We start from the raw sequence: 20,789 nt of genomic DNA, 5'->3' as shown, positions 1-20,789 counted from the left end.
ATAGTATCTTACCGTCATTCTACTTTCTTATACATTGCTAGACCTACTCCTGCACTATCCCTATCCGATTTTTGCATTCATAGCTCTGTATTGACCTGACGACAAGTCCTGCTCCACCTGCCACTAAACGTCACTAATTTCCAAACATGTAACTTCATTCTGTTCACTTCCCTTCTTAAGTTCTCTAAGATCTAACATCCTACGTTCTGATCTGTAGAATGTTAGTTTCGTTTCTCTTGATGACGTAATGACATTCTCTTGAGTAGTCACAGCCCAGAGATCCGAATGGGGACTGTTTTACACCCCGAACATTTTACATAACACGATGTCATATCATTTAATATAAGAACCATATGGTAGAGCTGTATGCCCTCATGAAATATTTACGGCTGTAACTTCCCATATCAGCCAATTATCCAGTCTGTTACCCCTGCAAGTACTGAAAAGACTGCTGCCCCTCTTTAGGACCCACACGTTCGTCTGGCCTCTCAAGAGATACCCATCCGCTGTGGTTTCCCCTACAGCATAGCTGTTCGCATCCCTGAGGTATGCCAGACCAAGCCACAATATGTATGGACTACGTGAACCGTAACAGTGTATCGCTGTATCAGATTTTATTTACAATTACTTACTGAGAAATAGCTATCTTCGAGAAGATGTGTCTTTTCTGTGTTCAGGAGGCACTATTGTGCATCTGTACGTTACTGAAACCAATTAAATTGCGCAGTAATCACATGACCATCTCTAGTTAGAACCATCTTGGATATCCCGGTAACAAACAGGAACATATTTTTCGACTCAGCTTCTAACAAGAAATTAGTGATCAAAAGGCCGTTGCTGCAGTACTGAATATCTATGTAAATAGGGATATAAAGAATCGCAGGAAAAATTTTTGTTCAGCAAGAGCGGTAAGAAACAGGTTTCAACTGTATCTCAGTGGCCAAGACGAAACTTTCATTTGCAGCACTGCCAATGTTAAGCATCAATGGACAAAGTGCAAACGTAATTTACAATTCGCTTTAGAGAGGTATATGCCGAAGAAATTGTGAGGAATGTGGAAGACCGTCCGTGGTTCGACAGCTGTGGCAGTCGCCTGCTAAGGAAGCAAAGAGCTTTACTACAGATTTAAGCGCAGTCAAAGCGTCAGAGACAATCACTGAACTAAACAAAAATTAGTATAAGGGAAGTTATGCTTGAAACGGTTCAACGAATTCGAAAGCAAAATTCTATCTCTAGATGATTTTGTCTCACGTGAAATTAGTAAAGAGATCGATACCATCTGGCTGTTCAGACACTCTGTATCCACAACAGCGTCTAAACGTAGGATTACGCACACAAGTCAGACTAAAAAGGGCGTTTACAAAGTTTCGGTTTCACAGAGTTGCTTCGTCGTACATGCAACGGTAGGGAAGCACCGAAATACAGGCAAGATGGTGGTAAGTTCCTATGGGACTCAACTGCTGAGGTCATCGGTCCCTAGGCATACACACTACTTAATCTAATCTAAACTAACTTACGCTAAGGACAACACTCACACCCTTGCCCAAGGGTGGACTCGAACCTCCGACGGCGGGAGGCACTCGAACCGTGGCAAGGCGCCGCGACCGCACGGCTATCCCGAGCTGCTGTAGGTTGTAAGAGGTATGCGTTGCCTGCGATATGCAAGGTATAAGAGAATCGCTGACCAGAGAGCAGTGTTGACTGAGTAGGAACTGTGTAGCTGTAGCAGTTAGTTGTTGCTAGTCGCTAGTCTGAGGTTGTCTGCGCTTGTCTGCAGTCTGCTCTGGTCGGGAATCTGGAGGGGGAGTATTATTGTATAAGGTAAAGAAGCAGCGTCGCGCATGTCTAGTAATGTATGTGAACTGTCATCCAAATGTTTTAAAAATGCCCTAATAATAATTTTTGTAATATAAAGTAATTTTTTTTAAAGCATCCTTTTCAATTTAAAGAATTTATCCAATCCATGACCATTCCTTTCACGAATCACAAATGTATAGGCCAGTATTGCACGGAGCTGTGCCGAAAATTTTTTAGGTAAGAGCATATATATTCGCCGTTTTTATTGAGGTAAGAATTTTTGCTTTTTTATTCAGAATCATCTTACAGGGCCATGACGCAGCACTGCTGTCGTCCTAAAATTTACCAGGTTACTGAATTTATTTTTTTATTATGAGGTTTAAGAATTTTTCTGTTTCGTGGTTACATTAAATGAGAAAAGAATTTTGTGGGTACATTAAATGTGAATGCATTTCTGTACGGAGATTATAAATGGGAACCAATTTTGTTCTGAGGTTACACTAAACTAGAATCACATTCATTATTCATATGTAAAATTCATTTAATAATTTCGTGTGGGAAGGTTATACTTGGCGACAACCGGCCAGGATCGTATTTCTTTGTGAATTTCTGAGATGTAGTCATATATCTGCTCTTATTTACTTAAATGTAGTTTGCATCTGGCGCGTCGCATTTACTAATTTGTCACTCTTTCTTTCACAGATCATCGGCAATTTATTGCTCTTTGTTGTAAATATTTGTTCCATTTTTGCTTTGACTTTGTTTCATTTTGTGCTTAATTTTGATTTGTGAAAAATGCCGCGAAAAACTGTTAACAGTACATCGCTATGTGCAATGAGTGAAATAGCCGACTCGAATAATTTGACCGATAATACTTGCGACGCTCAGTGTAACAGTGATAATCGTCTAATTACGGACAATCAGTGCCTACCGATCACTAGTAATGATTTTGATCCTAAAGATGAACAAACAAATTCAATTGTGTCCTCTGTTAATTTAACGAAAATTGATGACGCGGCACGTTCCGTTACAATGAACGCTGTCCAGTTTGACACGCCTAATTTGCAAAATTTACGTAGCGAACAGATAATTGTTTCTAACGAAAGTGAACAATATACACAAAACACGTCAAGTTTATTTGATTCCGAGGTAGTGACCTACAGTGCACATCCGATTGGCAAACCTTTTTGTGAATCACAGAATAACCAAATGGTTACACAAAACGTGACACATGCAGATACACCATCACACAGTACAGAGAATAGAGTAGGTAATATTGGCTGGGATCAAGTTATGGCATTATTACTACAAATCAATGATAATCTCGAACAGTGGAATGAAAAACTAGACAATAATTATAAACAACTTAATGAATCGTGCAAACAATTTAATGAAAGTTTCAAACAGTCGAACAAAAAACACGACGACGTTAATGAACAGAACAAACAACTTAGTGAACAGATTACAGCCGATACCGTGCAACGCCATGATACTAAAGAACAATTTTGTGAAGAAATTAAGGCCTGTGCTAGGAACAGTAGTGAAGAAATTAGATCTGTGGCACAAGAATTAAGTAATACACATGTAGCCACAAAGAAATTACTTATAGATGAAATTAGTGCAGTCGCTAAACAATGTCCTGAAAATGCAACACAGTTACGCGACGAGTTTAAATTAATGTCAGCAGAAGTTTCACGCACTCTGGATACGAAAGTCGATAAGAAATTTGAACAACAGATCAGCCAAATTGACGAACGTTTTAAAGTGACAAAAATGAAAAATGTTTCAGTCACTAACACGTCACAGCATACGCTACATTCCGAACATTTGTCACACTCACATAACCAGTGTAACTTAGGTAATTTACAGAGACTAAGCGATTTGGATTCCGAACAATCACAGACAAACAGATTCTCATTCAATCCTGAACCTGTTCACACGATCAGAGACGATAACGTTGATTATAAGCAATTTTTATTCGTAAAAAAATTTAAGGTACCTAATAATGTCAGAACACAGATTCACGCTTAGGACTGGATACGACAATTTGCTTTTGTATTTTCATCAGCTTGGCCTGTAACGCAGAAACTAGAATTGGACTGGATACGACAATTTGTTTTCGAATTTTCGCCGGCATTGCATGTAACGCAGAAGTTAAAATTTATTTGCAGCGCGTAATTGACCTCAGGGGATTCATTACGCTTCAATGAATATGTGCCGTAGCATGCACAGGGCCCCGAACCGTAGTAGTGCTATCTCATCTTTAGTTTTCTGCACTGCCGCCTTCTCTTCTACTATCCTTTATATCTGTCAAAACAGCTCTTCAACTATCGGTCTATCTAGGATTAAGAATGAGTAAAGAAACCTGATACGACAAGTTTTACCGAAAGTGACAGTTTTCATTAGACGCTCCAGAAATTACAGCCACGAGAACTTTAATACCAGACAAAAATTTAATCAACAGCATGTGTAAAATTATCAGCAACAGTAAACGCATGTTGGTAACAATAAAGGTTTTTCCCCACAACAGCAACAAAACCAGCCGGTTAGCATACCTAACCAACAATGTTATCTGCAAGGTCAACCAAACTTTAATGTTTCGCCTCCTACACGTATAGCGTCGGCTCCGCCTAATAGTAACGCACAGCAACAAAGAAATAACTACGTACAGAAAACACACTATTTCAACTCATATCGCAGAGCACCGTATAGCAATGATTATTATGACAGACGTAAATATAATGAGCACAATTTTCAGCGTACGTTTAATAACAGTCTGTCTTACCAGCAGCAGAATCATCCACAACAACAAATTATCATGAATGAACCAGACTAGATATCATCCCGAACGTAATACGTCAGGACGAAATAACAGAACAGTACAAATAGTGGAAATGCCACAGCATCCTCCCGAAAATAATAACACGTCAGATAGAATTTGACTAGATACAGTACAGGTTGCATCTTCCAGTAACGCAAGCAATGCTTTTGACACGCAGAATCTTGTTCACGAAAATGTTATTACTTTTGACGACATCCGAGACACTCTTTTGCAGGAAAGACCAGTTATTCAAAAAACCATTTCACACCCTGTCATTGAAGTAAAGATTGGATCATCCAAATTTTCAGCAGTAATCGATTCTGGATCACCTATGTCAGTTATAAATGAGGAAACTTTCAACGAATGTAATAAAGAGAATACCTGTCCTACGTTACCATTAGGCAAAACTAAAGTAAAAGGAGCAGTATCCGGTAAAGGAGTAGATGTAAAATTACAGACACATTTATCACTTTGTATTGCAGGTCATACATTTCACTCAAATTTTTGGATTGTTCCCTTATTGACGACAGACGTTATTGTAGGTATGAATTTTCTTGTACAACACGACGCAATTATTGACTTTCAAAACTCCTATGTAATGTTAAAGGATGAAAATGTACAACTGGCTTTAGAATTTCAGCACTCTTTATCTGCAGAAGAACAAACAATTAATCGTACAGAGGTCATTTCCGCATCACGTGACATAGACTGTCAGTCCACATTGTTCACAGATACGTACATACACAACTATAATACTCCAGACGAATCCGACTATGACGTTATGCAAATGATTTCTGATAAAGTTAAACAGAGCTGTGCAAATACAGACGACGAACGCACGCAACTACGCAAAATTCTTTTACAGCAAGCTCCAGTTTTTGACAACGTTCCTGGTACTATGTCCGGTTTTATGTATGAATTTCAAGTTAAACAGCACGACACATTTAAAGCTAAACATTATCCCATTCCGTATATTCACAGAGAACAAGTTAAGAAAGAATTGAAAGCTATGCTTGACCAAGGAATTATTGAACCGGCAGTTAGTCCGTACATAAACCCGCTCCATATTGTTAAGAAAAAGGATGGTTCACTTCGCCTCGTACTTGATTCGCGTCACATCAACGACATTATTATTAATGAAACAGATCGCCCACAGACACTAGAAGAACTTCTACAGAAATTTCATGGTACTGCTATTTATTCCACATTAGATTTGAAATCGGGATTTTGGCAAATTCAACTCCATCCGGACTGCAGAAAGTACACGGCTTTTCTCTGTTTTGGTGATTGTTATCAATTTTGTAAATTACCGTTCGGTTTAACTATTTCTTCAGCAGCATTTCTTCGCGGTTTGAATACTATACTTCCGACAGAACTTAAAGACAGAATCACAACGTATGTAGACGACATTCTTATTGCAGAAGCTAACTGGTCTGAACACAATCTGATTCTTGAACAACTGTTACGAACTTTTCGTGCACAAAGCCTCGCAGTTAATCTTAGAAAATCGCACTTTGGCGAAACTTCTATAAAATTTCTTGGACATGTAATTTCTGCAGAAGGCATTGTGCCTGACCCGGAAAAACTTCAAGCTTTACGTGACATTACTGTTCCTACGACGAAGAAACAACTACGCAGCTTTTTGGGTTTAATTAACTTTTTTCGTAAATTTATTCATTACTCTGCTTTAGACACCCCTAGATTATGTCAATTGACGGGTAAAAACACTATTTGGTCCTGGGATAGGCAAGCACATTCTGAATTTGTGATCCTGAAACAAGCTTTGTTGAATGCACCACTTTTATCACATCTAGATCTTACTAAAAATTTTTCCATTGCTACCGACAGTTCTAACACCGCTTTAGGCGTACACATTTTTCAGGAAATTGAAGAAGATGGTACTACAGTAATTAAAAACATCGCCTTTGCAAGTCGCATTCTGTCATCTGCTGAACGCAATTATTCTATTACAGAACTTGAAACATTATGTGTTGTATGGGCATTTACGAGATTTCGGCATTTTCTTTATGGAAGACATACGACCGTTTACACAGATCATAGAGCTATACAGTTTCTACTTTCCGTTAAATTTACACACGACAGATTAAGCAAATGGAAACTTTATTTACAGGAATTTAATTTTACAATTGTTCACATTCCCGGTACACAAAATATTGTAGCAGACGCACTATCCCGTTCTCTCAGCAACAATCAGCAAGACATCGCAACCAACTTCTGCAAAGCAAATTTCAGCGTCATGTATATTCAACAAGTTGCATTTGAAAATTTAATTTCGTCGTCATTACGCAAGACATAGCGCAAGAGCAGAGTAAAGACAACGTGTGGAAAGAAATTAAATACCTTTGGCAAGATAGGAATAATGTTACCATTAGAAACCATTACACTGTACGCAATAATATTCTGTTTCGCCGCTCTCACCCTGACAGCAACAATTGGTTATTATGTATTCCTGACGAGCTTCTTAACAAATTAATTTGGTATACTCATTTAAGTTACGCACATTACGGAGCCAGAAAATGTTTTCATATACTGAGACAGAACTGTCATTTTGCCAATATGGAGAAACGTATTCGACGAGTTTTAGCGTCATGTAAAATCTGCCAGAAAGCTAAGTCAGACAAGACTTCACATATTCCTCCATTACATCCCATTGTACCCGTTAAATTGAGACACATGGCCGCTGTAGACATTTTTGGTCCGATTCCCAGAACTAATAGAGGTTTTTGCTACATCTTTGTCGCTGTTGAACTCACTTCAAAATTTGCTACCTTCACTCCGTTGCGCAAAGCTACTGCTAAATCTGTTTCGAAAGCATTTATAAAACATTTTCTCTTTCATGTAGGACATGTATTGAAAGTAATTTCCGACAACGGATCACAATTTCGATCTGCTATATGGACATGTATGTTACGAACAAGAAACATTTCTCCGATCTATATATCCAAGTATCATGCTTCTTCGAACCCTTGTGAACGATTAATGAAAGAAATTGGTAAACTATGTAGAATATACTGCCATAAAAGACACATTAGTTGGGACACACACATACTCTCATTCCAGGATGTAATTAATTCCATACCAAATGAATCTACTAAGCTATCTCCGACTGTTATACTGAAACATGTTGAACCACCTAACAAAATTAAAGAATTAGTATCCTTTCCTACATCTCGTCGACTACGACACCATGAAATAAATGACATTGCGCTGAACAACACAAACGTGCCGCAGAGCGCCGGAGAAGACAGCAGAAACAGGTTTGTAGACGCCGTGACTTTCACATTGGACAGGAGATATTAGTACGCACACATTATTTATCTAACAGAGGAAAGAGTAGATGTAGTAAATTTGAGCTTCTATACGCAGGTCCATATCGAATTCGCAGCATTCCTCACCCCAATGTAGTACACGTCGAAACTTTGAGAACCAGAAAAAGTAAAGGCAATCACCATGTCTCCAATATTAAACCCCTTACTAAATGAATATACTTTATGATTTACCACACTGTAATGCCATTTCCTGATTTTTATATGACCAATGATGCAATTATATTTATGTGACTACTTACTGATGGTTATCATATTTTTTATTGGCAAGTGCCAGGCAAGGTAAGGTTAGCAGGTCGCCGTTCTTGTCGTTACACACCAGAGCGTGCACATTTTCCATTCTTCATGTATGTATGATTGCTTTCCAGTTTAGTTTGTATGCACTATGAAATGTTTAAGATGTAACAACCACCAGTTGACTTTGAAATTTTGCCTTATGATATCTCAACATCGTGACTATTTTACATTTTTTTTTTTTTGCTACTACATTATGATCTGTGTACATTTTTGCACCTGAACACTGTCTATGTTTGTGACATAATATGTTTTCTGTCATGCAATGCTGTATGCTCAATTATATCACTAGAAACCAGTTTTTATTTAATGGGTATATGATTTAAATGCAAGACATTAATCATGGTTCATCATTTTCAGAAAGCAATAACATGTAAAAGAAATATATTAAACAAACCACAGTGGATTACTATGAAATGGGAATTTCACCTTCGGAATGAACGAATGAAGATGCAATACCTCGTCACGAAGAGTAAATGGACCAGAATTAACAAGCATTAACAAGAATATACTATACACATCGTATGATAGCGGTCTTAACTAATTTTTTCTTTCAGAATACGAGGCGATTGATGCAGGCTGTCAGACAGAACTACACATCTTAGATTTAGTGATGAAATATGCCAGAAACAAGAAACTCTATACTATGAATAGTTGTATGAAGTAAATGGTAATTTGAATAATGAATAATGAAGTGTCTTTTATTCAGATGATAATGAATGATGATGAATATTGATGAAGAATATGGTACTATGAATAATGAAGTTTTTCTTTGTAGGTGTTGATAGTAATGAAGTTATGCTAATATGAATAATGAAGTTTTTCTTTGCAGGTGATGATAGTGACGAATTTTATATGGCCATTTAACGCACCACTTTTAAGTTTGTCTTTGCAGATAAGAATAACGATGAAGTCTATATATTTGCTGTTAGTTAAGAAATGCTATGAAGTTATTTAAGTATTTGTTGCAGTCCATTTTGACAGTATGTCTTATGTCGCATGGTATAATGACTAAATGTTTTGGAAAGGACAGCTAGAGTACATACATGTTGAGTACAGGTTGCATTACCTGTTAATGCGAAGTTCACTACTTTTCAGCATAATATGCGTTTCTTCTTTCAGCTTAATAGTCCATTTTGTATTTTTTCCAGGAGAAGCTATTCATGAAATTAATGTGCTATAAGTAGTTGGTCTTCCCCCATGAACCATGGACCTTGCCGTTGGTGGGGAGGCTTGCGTGCCTCAGCGATGCAGATGGCCGTACCGTAGGTGCAACCACAACGGAGGGGTATCTGTTGAGAGACCAGACAAACATGTGGTTCCTGAAGAGGGGCAGCAGCCTTTTCAGTAGTTGCAGGGGCAACAGTCTGGATGATTGACTGATCTGGCCTTGTAACATTAACCAAAACGGCCTTGCTGCGCTGGTACTGCGAACGGCTGAAAGCAAGGGGAAACTACAGCCGTAATTTTTCCCGAGGACATGCAGCTTTACTGTATGATTAAATGATGATGGCGTCCTCTTGGGTAAAATATTCCGGAGGTAAAATAGTCCCCCATTCGGATCTCCGGGCGGGGACTACTACAGAGGACGTCGTTATCAGGAGAAACAAACTGGCATTCTACGGATCGGAGCGTGGAATGTCAGATCCCTTAATCGGGCAGGTAGGTTAGAAAATTTTAAAAGGGAAATGGATAGGTTAAAGTTAAATATAGTGGGAATTAGTGAAGTTCGGTGACAGGGGGAACAAGACTTTTGGTCAGGTGATTACAGGGTTATAAACACAAAGTCAAATAGGGGTAATGCAGGAGTAGGTTTAATAATGAATAAAAAAATAGGAGTGCGGGTTAGCTACTACAAACAGCACAGTGAACGCATTATTGTGGCCAAGATAGACACAAAGCCCATGCCTACTACAGTAGTACAAGTATATATGCCAACTAGCTCTGCAGATGATGAAGAAATTGATGAAATGTATGACAAGATAAAAGAAATTATTCAGGTAGTGAAGGGAGACGAAAATTTAATAGTCATGGGTGGACTGGAATTCGTCAGTAGGAAAAGGGAGAGAAGGAAACATAGTAGGTGAATATGGATTGGGGGGAAGAAATGAAAGAGGAAGCCGCCTTGTAGAATTTTGCACAGAGGATAACTTAATCATAGCTAACACTTGGTTCAAGAATCATAAAAGAAGGTTGTATACCTGGAAGAATCCTGGAGATACTAATAGGTATCAGATAGATTATATAATAGTAAGACAGAGATTTAGGAACCAGGTTTTAAATTGTAAGACATTTCCAGGGGCAGATGTGGATTCTGACCACAATCTATTTGTTATGAACTGCAGATTGAAACTGAAGAAACTGCAAAAAGGTGGGAATTTAAGGAGATGGGACCTGGATAAACTGAAAGAACCAGAGGTTGTAGAGAGTTTCAGGGAGAGCATAAGGGCACAATTGACAGCAATGGGGGAAAGAAATACAGTAGAAGAAGAATGGGTAGCTCTGATGGATGAAGTAGTGAAGGCAGCAGACGATCAAGTAGGTAAAAAGACGAGGGCTAATAGAAATCCTTGGGTAACAGAAGAAATATTGAATTTAATTGATGAAAGGAGAAAATATAAAAATGCAGTAAATGAAGCAGGCAAAAGGGAATACAAACGTCTCAAAAATGAGATCGACAGAAAGTGCAAAATGGCTAAGCAGGGATGGCTAGAGGACAAATGTAAGGATGTAGAGGCTTGTCTCACTAGGGGTAAGATAGATACTGCCTACAGGAAAATTAAAGAGACCTTTGGAGAGAAGAGAACCAGTTGTATGAATATCAAAAGCTCAGATGGCAACCCAGTTCTAAGCAAAGAAGGGAAGGCAGAAAGGTGGAAGGAGTATATAGAGGGTTTATACAAGGGCGATGTACGTGTGGACAGTATTATGGAAATGGAAGAGGATGTAGATGAAGATGAAATGGGAGATAAGATACTGCGTGAAGAGTTTGACAGAGCACTGAAAGACCTGAGTCGAAACAAAGCCCCGGGAGTAGACAACATTCCATTAGAACTACTGATGGCCTTGGGAGAGCCAGTCATGACAAAACTCTACCATCTGGTGAGCAAGATGTATGAGACAGGCGAAATACCCACAGACTTCAAGAAGAATATAATAATTCCAATACCAAAGAAAGCAGGTGTTGACAGATGTGAAAATTACCGAACTATCAGTTTAGTAAGTCACAGCTGCAAAATACTAACGCGAATTCTTTACAGACGAATGGAAAAACTGGTAGAAGCGGACCTCGGGGAAGATCAGTTTGGATTCTGTAGAAATGTTGGAACACGTGAGGCAATACTAACCTTACGACTTATCTTTGAAGAAAGATTAAGAAAAGGCAAACCTACGTTTCTAGCATTTGTAGACTTAGAGAAAGCTTTTGACAACGTTAACTGGAATACTCTCTTTCAAATTCTAAAGGTGGCAGGGGTAAAATACAGGGAGCGTTAGGCTATTTACAATTTGTACAGAAACCAGATGGCAGTTATAAGAGTCGAGGGGCATGAAAGGGAAGCAGTGGTTGGGAAAGGAGTGAGACAGGGTTGTAGCCTCTCCCCGATGTTATTCAATCTGTATATTGAGCAAGCAGTAAAGGAAACAAAAGAAAATTCGGAGTAGGTATTAAAATTCATGGAGAAGAAGTAAAAACTTTGAGGTTCGCCGATGACATTGTAATTCTGTCAGAGACAGCAAAGGACTTGGAATAGCAGTTGAACGGAATGGACAGTGTCTTGAAAGGAGGATATAAGATGAACATCAACAAAAGCAAAACGAGGATAATGGAATGTAGTCAAATTAAATCGGGTGATGCTGAGGGGATTAGATTAGGAAATGAGACACTTAAAGTAGTAAAGGAGTTTTGCTATTTAGGGAGTAAAATAACTGATGATGGTCGAAGTAGAGAGGATATAAAATGTAGACTGGTAATGACAAGGAAATCGTTTCTGAAGAAGTGAAATTTGTTAACATCGAGTATAGATTTAAGTGACAGGAAGTCGTTTCTGAAAGTATTTGTATGGAGTGTAGCCATGTATGGAAGTGAAACATGGACGATAACTAGTTCGGACAAGAAGAGAATAGAAGCTTTCGAAATGTGGTGCGACAGAAGAATGCTGAAGATAAGGTGGGTAGATCACGTAACTAATGAGGAGGTATTGAATAGGATTGGGGAGAAGAGAAGTTTGTGGCAGAACTTGACTAGAAGAAGGGATCGGTTGGTAGGACATGTTTTGAGGCATCAAGGGATCACAAATTTAGCATTGGAGGGCAGTGTGGAGGGTAAAAATCGTAGAGGGAGGCCAAGAGATCAATACACTAAGCAGATTCAGAAGGATGTAGGTTGCAGTAGGTACTGGGAGATGAAGAAGCTTGCACAGGATAGAGTAGCATGGAGAGCTGCATCAAACCAGTCTCAGGACTGAAGACCACAACACAACACAACAACAACAAGCAGTTGGTCATTAAACCTGTTCTAGTACTTGCATTTTTTACCCATTTGTGTGTGTCACTCATGAATGTGATCACATATACTCTGCTTGTTTCATAACCTTGCTACAGCTGACTCATGACGAATGACGTTACTAATCCTTATTTGCAGCAATAAGCCAAAAACAAATATTTTTATGCCGCAGCAATTAATTATCGATGCCAACGCAATGCATTGCTAGCACAAAAAAAAATGTATTACCAGTCCCAAATAATGCTACCAATTTAAGATAGTTCTGAGTAATACTGAATGATGTTTTCTAATCACAGACCTTGTGACTGTAAATTAGTTAATTAAGAAAAATTTGATGCTCATGGCAAGTCCAATTGACTCACCATCGCTGCCAAATTTTACTCCCCCCCCCCCCCCCCCCAGTGGAGGGTTATGTAAGAGGTATGCACTGCCTGCGATATGCAAGGTATAAGAGAGTCGCTGACCAGAGAGCAGTGTTGACTGAGTAGGAACTGTGTTACATTTTAAATATGTCATATGTCACTTGAATGATGAGTTCTGAGTGATAGTGAATGATATTTTGTAATAATGCATACATGCTATGTTAATAATTTCTGTAAATAATATTTTTTGTTATACTCTTTAAATGCTATGCTAATAATTAACTCTCATTTTGAATGATGACTTCTGATGATTTGTAACTGGCCAATGAGTGCCAATAATTATTTTAAATATGTCGTATGTCACTTGAATGATGAAAAATGTTTTGTAATATTCAATACTTGCTATATGTATAGTAACTGGCCAATGAATGCCACTTTTTCTTATATTTAAAATTTGTATTATGTCACTTCAATGCTATTATATATGAATACCAGTAGCTTGATGCTACACACATTAGCTCCTGTTTTGAAAGATGACTTCTGATGGTTTGTGACTGGCCAATGAGTGCCAATGATTACTATAACTAGCTGAATTATGTAAATAGTATGCCATTAATTAACTCTTGTTTTGAATGATCACTTTTGAATAATGCATAAAAATGGTTTGTAACTGGCCAATGAGTGCCAATGTTCTCTATAATCAGATGACTTATGAACATTATTCTGTAATACTTCATACATGGTACAGAAATGTTCAGTAACTAGGCGATGAGTGCCACCAATTACTCAAATCGGTTGGTAGACTAGTGTAATTCTCAATGATGACTAGCATAAGACTTAATCTCCTTCACCTTCTGACCTAATTACCAGAAATTACTGCAATATCCGGTTGTCCTGTCCATCCTCATGATCATGGAGCACTATATTTGGTTTTAGCACTAATTCTACGTTGGCGTACCTTGCAACAACGTGGTGTTGACACGACATGCGGTCCATCACCTTGAACGCTGGAGATGTTATTATGGTCCCACTGTTTGGTGTACCTAATTTACTACCAACATGATAACATCGAATATTAATACGACATTTCAGTGTCTTGGCTACACTGATTAATACTTCAGGGAAAAGAACTTCAGATTGTCTCACTTGGTGTTGTGCTTCTGTAGAAAGATATGGACTTTCAGTACAGCTACGTGCAACCTACTGTGCTACAACCATGATGCAATCCTTCCCTTTCCTATCCTAGTTCTTGTAAAATGGTAAAAATAAATAAATAAATAAATACAGTGCGTGTGCACTTTATGTCATTTGTTAATATGATTTGTACTCATTGCGTATACATTTTGTCATTGCTTGATATGTTCTGTACTACAGTGCGTGCGCACTTTATGTCATTTGTTAATATGTTTTGTACTCGTTGCGTATACATTTTGTCATCCAAATGTTTTATATGTTCTGTACTCAGTGCATGTGCACTATATTTCATTCCATGTTCTGCACTAATATATATGTTACAGGGATACCGTCTGGGCCAGATGCCTTCCTGGCATCTAAGTATCTTAACTGTTTTACAATCCCAGTTACACTAAACACTATGTCAGCCATCCTTTAGTTTGTCCGATAATTGAAAGGGGGAATGGTGCTGCAGTCCTCTATCGTGAACACGTTTTTGAAAGCTAGGTTTGGAATTTCGGCCTTTTGTTTATCATCATTAGTTACATTACCTGCACTGTCAGTAAGAGAAGGTATTGAATTATATTTAGCGTTCATAGATTTTACGTACGACCAAAATTTTTTGGTGATTACGTTTAAAACAACTGTGCAGAATTCTCTGCTGTCTAAGCAACTTCCTAATATGTTTGTTGTACCAAGGTGGATCCTTTCCCTCCTCTGTACTTTTGCTAGGCACATACTTCTCTAGCACATGGTGGACAATATCTTTAAATTCCGACCAAAGATCCTCAATATCTTTGTGTCCTGCGGTGAATGCTTGGAGCTGACTATGAAGACATTCATTAATGACACTGTTATTTGCTTTCCCGAACAAGAAAACTCTACGTCGTTTCTCTGGTTGTTTTGCAACTTCCATTGACATAGAAACCACAACGCCATTATGGTCGCTAATACCTTCTTCTAGATTAACTTCCTGAAAAAGCTCAGGTCTGTTTGTCATCAAGGTATCTAATATGTTCCCATCTCGAGTTGGTTTTTCCAACCAATTGCTCAAGGTTGTATGTTGAGAGCGCTCCTAGAATAACTTCACACGAATCTTTGCTTCTGCCCCCTGTGATAAACGAGTAATTTTCCCAGTCAATAGATGCTAGATTAAAGTCTCCACCTATAACCAATGGATAATTTGGATATTTACTTCCTATGTACTCAAGACGTTCCCTGAAACCTTCTACGACGTTTGTTGTGGAGGCTGGTGGTCTATAAAAACATCCTAATACAGTGGTCAATCCTTGTCTGATTGACAGCTTTATCCAGACTATTTCACAGTCCGATCTAGTATCGATCTCAATTGCGTTTAAACAGCTTTTAACTGCAATGAACACACCACTTCCCAAAGCATCTGTCCTATCCTTCCTAAACATTGTCCAACCCGAGTTCAAAATTTCACTGCTATTAATGTCTGGTTTCAACCAGCTTTCGGTACCTAACACAATATTGGCTTTGCTACTGTTTATTTCGCTGATTAACTCGGGGATCGTACTACGGACACTTCAACAATTTACTAACATGAGATTAAGCATATTTAAACCCTTTGGAATGACCTGTTTAGGCGAACTAACAACTTTTACAGTTGGCACACCCACAACAGTGTCATGAAGTGGTAATTTTTCAGGCCAGCTGTTTGTTTCCCATGGGGAGGAACCTAATCTAAAAGACTCCCATGTGCACGCCACAAGTACTGTGCTACCCATGTAGCTGCTTCCTGTGTGTGCACACCTGATCTCTCGAGGGGCGTCCTACACTGGAGGTCGCCTTCACCAATTTAGCCAGCCGTCGAAAGGACTCAAGGATTTTCTCGGAACGCCGATGACAGGCATCGTTGGTGCCGACATGTGCAACAATCTGCAACTGGCTGCACCCCGCACGCTTGGTAGCCGCCGGAAGAGCCTCTTCCACATCCCGGACTTTGTGTCCTGCAAACCATCCCCGACTACGAGAGTTATGATACTCAAAAGTGAGGGTCACTCCATCCAGAACAAGATAGAACTACCCGTACTCAAAGCCACGTGAGACACTTAGTTGTCATTCTTTTTAATGCACTGCCAACGTTCATAAAGAGTTTGGAGACATAAATGTGGTTCAGATCAGAATTACAATCATCTCTTGTGGAGAAGTATTTCAACAGTTTACATGAATATGTTAGGTTACAGGATTACGAACTCCTCCTTTACTGTTATTTTGATTCTTTTAACTGGTATACCATCTATGCTGTGTTTGTCTTTACAAAGTATGTTTCTGCTGTTGGTTTCCTCTTTCCCCTGTTTCAGATGCAATGAAATACACCTCCGATGAGAAAGGATATGATGCTAGTGTAATTGTAACGGAGATTATGTCGGCAAGTTTTCGTGTGTTCTCAGCACTGCTATATAATATGTTAGTGTGTTCCATACTCTGAAGGATGTTTTTCACGATTTAAGCGCAACGCTCATTTTATTATTGTGCACGTTTTTACGTAATTTGCTCTTGTGTTCCCTCTTTTTCAGTAATGTTTTTCCTTTCAAAATTTCTTCTTCATTCATTTATTTACTGACGATGTTGCACCCACATGTAGACGATGTATTTGTGATTCTCCTTCCAATCACGTACAAAGCGAGGGGGCTACTACTGTTTCAAAATATTGGGTTCGGTTTCCGGAGGACCGGGATTTATCCCTATCTGGACATCCTAACGTGGGATTTCCGTGCGTTTCCCCAAGTTGCTAAGGTGAAATCTGGAATGGTTCCTTTGGTTAAGCCATGGCCGATTTCCTACCCTATCCACACCTTATTCTGTCTCACTTTATTCATTACTTTATATGTATATATTACTTCTGTGCTGTTTCTACCTTGTCCGATTATATTGTACTAAATGGTTTATGGACGAATAAATAAATAATTAGCTGATATTGAGCATAATTAAATATGATGCACTGTGCTTCAATAAGTGAAGAGAGACACTACTGTTCACTTACACTATCGCCCACAAAACAATGGGAACAATAAAATACCTATGAGTAAGTGTCCGCTGCCGTCTGAAGTGGAACGACCATGTAAAATCGGTTGTAAGATAAGTCGTATGCAAATAAATTTAATGTAAGAAAGAGCTGATTTACAGAACACACTCTTGAACGCCTCCTCAGCAATGGTTTCTAGAGAATAGAGAGAGAGAGAGAGGGGAGGGGGGGTACAACAATGAGCGGCGCGTCTCATTCCTTTAGTATAGTAAGCGCAAGATGGTAGACCAACTCAAGTTCCTTATCGTCTGATTACGATATTTGGCAACTGTAACCAGATTACTACGGGTGTGACTGTTTTTTTATGATTTCCTTTTTCTTCCACTATCTTTCGGTTCATCAATATTTTTTCATCTGTCGCAGCGGAGCGGAAACTAGGCTCTCTATAAATCACACAGTGGGTTGTTATCCGAATTTTCATAGCGAAATGATGAAAGGCGGGGTATCACACTGACCAGCGTGATTTTCGATTTTTCAAAGAAACCTCAATTACTATTAAGAAAAACACATTAATAGTAATGAGGGAAAACTGAAATAATTCGCAAATTGCTAGCTATGCAAATATAGTGTCAAAAGCTTAATCTCTTGGGGGCCGAATTACCTCTTTTGCACATGAAAAGTTACATTTGTGTGATATGTAACGGTCAAGAAGGCTCACACCGTATTAAGTTTCCTTACTTTACGTCTATGGTCACAATCTTTTTTGTTTAACAGATTACTGGTTTCGGTCTTTAATGACCATCATCAGATCTGTTTCATAAAAACAAAGTCATAATGTAAGGCAGCCATAGTGGCATCGTCAAGTGTTAAATGCGGAATCAGCACCAGCATCGTCAAATTCATGTAAATGATGGTCTTTAAAGACCGAAACCGGTAACCTGTTAAACAAAAAAGATTGTGACCATAGACGTAAATTAAAGGAAACCTATTACATATACGGGTCACTGTGTTTTTCAGCGATGATGTCGCAGCTTGTGTATCAAGTATTAACTCTAAAACATTTTGAAAATGGGAGGCACTAGGAAGGCGTATGTATCGAGTACTTCATCTCACAAAGGCGTAACTATTTTCCATGTAAAAAGTTGCATTTGAGATGTGTTCTTCTTTTTTTGTTGTTTAAATAGGCATCTTCGAATCAAGTATTAAATTTAGGACATTTCGAGTTGTACCGTACCCTCTCTGTTATGTTATTGTTGTTTTTGTGTTATTGTAGTTGTAGAGATATGAAGTTATTGTCGCGGTTTGATTAGTCAGCCGTACTTCGGAATTTTTGACATTAAATGGAGCCTGAAACGTGCGTAATAAATACTTTGCGTGAAGTGCGATTTGTGGTATAAACAAAAAGTAATTGTGGAGATGCAAACCACTGAATATTAAGATAAACGCTTTAGAACAATGCGCACGACTGACTAGACGCATTCAGAGCGTACGTACATTCGCGTGCGAGTGGTTGCTATCAGATGAAAAAGATCTCTCTTTATTTTTTTTCTCGTAAAATAATTACGTCGTAACACACTCGGATATTGCGAACGTACAATCAGGGTAGAGGCTCGTACGTTCTATCATTCCCCGTGGCCTGGGTAAAAGAATCGCAATTATTTAAACTTAAGAATATTTCTTTTTCTATCGGACTCCTATTTTTATACGCAAAGGAAGATTGCAGGTTCTGAATGTCTCGGCAAAAGCCGGCCGCGGTGGTCTCGCGGTTCTAGGCGCGCAGTCCGGAACCGTGCGACTGCTACGGTCGCAGGTTCGAATCCTGCCTCGGGCATGGATGTGTGTGATGTCCTTAGGTTAGTTAGGTTTAAGTAGTTCTAAGTTCTAGGGGACTAATGACCACAGCAGTTGAGTCCCATAGTGCTCAGAGCCATTTGAACCATTTGTCTCGGCAAAAACACATCGGAATGAATCTTAGCGGCCTCCAAAGGAAAGCAGTGAGCACAATCACGTACCTCTATTTTTGAGCAGCCTCCATCTAAAATTCTCCTTCTAGAACTAACAGAATAATTTGTACTCCATTGGTATGCGATTTAGGCTTGATCTTGACAGAAATTATAAAACACATTTTTCATCATTTAACACCTTCATTTAACACGCACATAGCCAAGAAATTATACAGTACGTCTTTACGCGAGCACATCAGAACAACAAAAGTAGTTAATACTAGAAGTAATAAAAGAATCTCTAAATTAGTCCTTTGTCTATCAAGGGTAAAACAGTTTTTCAGAGTATTCCTCTGGTATGACAGTCGACCAAATTTTCTTCTTGTATCTTTGAGATTAAATTACATTGTTTTTAGTTCCTTTTCATCGCCCTCCGTTTTTAGTTCCTTTTCATCGCCCCCTTGGGCGAATTGTCCGGAGAAATGTCAATTTTCCGGGCAATGAGCCCAAACATTTAACACTTGACTGTTATACATACGTAATGCGACTGCACTGTCAGTGTCTTTCTTGCCATATCTTCATTCTACAAACATAGTTTTGGTGCCAGTTCTGACACCTGACAATGAGGACAAATCATATACATTAGGATATGCAGAACATACGTAAAACACACATAAACTTACATACTATACACACAAAATCTTTTACATTGTCTTTACATCGTATTTCACATAAAATCATCACATCTGGATAATTATACACAGAATTGTTACATGCTCCTTTTACTTTCTTTCTTTTCTTTTCTTTCTTTTTTATGTCGTTCAGTGTACACAAAATTATTTTATTATCTCTTTCTACATTGCACTATAGAAGGGTATTACATTGTTTTATACATAATATATCGCCGTACAAACAGCCTTCTCTTTCGCATGTTGATAATAAAATTAATTTTTCATAACTCTTCGTCTCTTGAGTAAAAATTTTTTACAGGAAAGTCACATGATTATTGGAGTGTAGGGATCACATGATTATTGGAGTGTAGGGATCTAGGATGTGGGGCTATCAGAGGTGACTGTTGTATTGTAATATTTTCTACACGCGTATTTACAGTACCTATTTGTGCTTTAACATTATCTATCTGAGTGGTGACATTTTCTCTGTGAGCGTGCATTTGTGAACATTTTCTGTGTGAGCGTGCATTTGTGCTGTAACGTGAGCGTGCATTTGTGCTGCAACACTTTCTACACGTGTGTTAACGCTACTTATCCGAGCTGCGACGTGAGCTGCAAACTGTGACATTAAATTCGTCTGCATCTCTCTAAACATGCGCATGAGGTCTGGTTCTACTGGGTCTTGTTTATTGTCAATATTCGTGTGTGTTTCTGTAGTCGACATATTGTGGCCCGTCGCATGCGACTGAGCACTGCCGGTGTTTTCCGTGTTCGCGGTACTTTCTGCTTCAAGGTTATGTAAAGATTGGACTATGGGTTCCTCATCTGACGAACTATCCATGGTTTTAGTTTGAGATCTGAGTTTCACGATGCCGATTCACAACA

This window comes from Schistocerca nitens, chromosome 2 (genome assembly GCF_023898315.1).
Source record: "Schistocerca nitens isolate TAMUIC-IGC-003100 chromosome 2, iqSchNite1.1, whole genome shotgun sequence".
Classification (NCBI taxonomy): Eukaryota; Metazoa; Arthropoda; class Insecta; order Orthoptera; family Acrididae; genus Schistocerca; species Schistocerca nitens.
This window is presented reverse-complemented; position numbering follows the sequence as displayed.